Source organism: Arachis hypogaea, chromosome 15, assembly GCF_003086295.3.
Source record: "Arachis hypogaea cultivar Tifrunner chromosome 15, arahy.Tifrunner.gnm2.J5K5, whole genome shotgun sequence".
Lineage (NCBI taxonomy): Eukaryota > Viridiplantae > Streptophyta > Magnoliopsida > Fabales > Fabaceae > Arachis > Arachis hypogaea.
Window position 1 is genome coordinate 68209216 of NC_092050.1, and position 1125 is coordinate 68210340.

The window sequence follows — 1125 nt, forward strand, 5'->3', positions numbered from 1 at the left end:
TTTCTATTTATTTAATTATCTACTAACACCCCTCTTCCATTCAAAAATTCGAACCCATTCTTCTCCTCTGTGTTCGAATTCTTATCTTCTCCTTCTTCTATTCTTCTCTTCTTCTACTCACAAAAAGGAATCTCTATACTGTGACATAGAGGATTCCATATTTTCTTTTCTGTTCTCTTCTTTTTCATATGAGCAGGAACAAGGATAAGAACATTTTTGTTGAAGCTGATCCTGAACCTGAAAGGACTCTGAAGAGGAAACTAAGAGAAGCTAAAGCACAACCCTCTGGAGAGGACCTGACAGAAATTTTTGAAAAAGAAGGAGACATGGCCGAACATAATAACAATGGTGGAGATGCAAGGAAGATGCTTGGTGACTTTATTGCACCTTCTTCTAACTTCTATGGAAGAAGCATCTCACTTCCTGTAATTGGAGCAAACAATTTTGAGCTTAAACCTCAATTGGTTTCTCTAATGCAACAGAATTGCAAGTTTCATGGACTTCCAATGGAAGATCCTCATCAGTTTTTAGCTAAATTCCTGCAAATCTGTGACACTGTCAAGACCAATGGAGTTGATCCCGAGGTCTACAGGCTTATGCTTTTCCCTTTTGCTGTAAGAGACAGAGCTAGAACATGGTTGGATTCACAACCTAAGGATAGCCTGAACTCTTGGGATAAGCTGGTCAGTGCTTTCCTGGCCAAATTCTTTCCACCTCAAAAGATGAGCAAGCTTAGAGTGGAAATCTAAACCTTCAGACAGAAGGAAGGAGAATCCCTCTATGAAGCTTGGGAAAGATATAAGCAACTGATTAAAAGGTGTCCTACTAACATGCTTTCAGAATGGAGCATCATAAGTATATTCTATGATGGTCTATCTGAGTTGTCAAAAATGTCATTGGACCATTCTGCAGGAGGATCTCTTCACGTGAAAACCCCTGCAGAAGCTCAGGAACTCGTTGAAATGGTTGCAAATAACCAGTTCATGTACACCTCTGAGAGGAATCCTGTGAACAATGGGATGCCTCAGAAGAAGGGAGTTCTTGAAATTGATACTCTGAATGCCATATTGGCTCAGAACAAAATATTGACTCAGCAAGTCAATATGATTTCTCAGAGTCTGAATG

The 1125-nt window shown here is 39.6% G+C and overlaps 1 non-coding gene across 1 annotated transcript; it reads right to left on the reverse strand.

Annotated features, from left to right (window-relative positions):
* Window positions 1–728: 728 nt before the first annotated feature.
* Window positions 729–836, reverse strand: LOC112752362 (small nucleolar RNA R71). Its single transcript, XR_003176802.1, has one exon. It is a non-coding gene; the product is annotated as a small nucleolar RNA R71 (small nucleolar RNA).
* Window positions 837–1125: the final 289 nt, after the last annotated feature.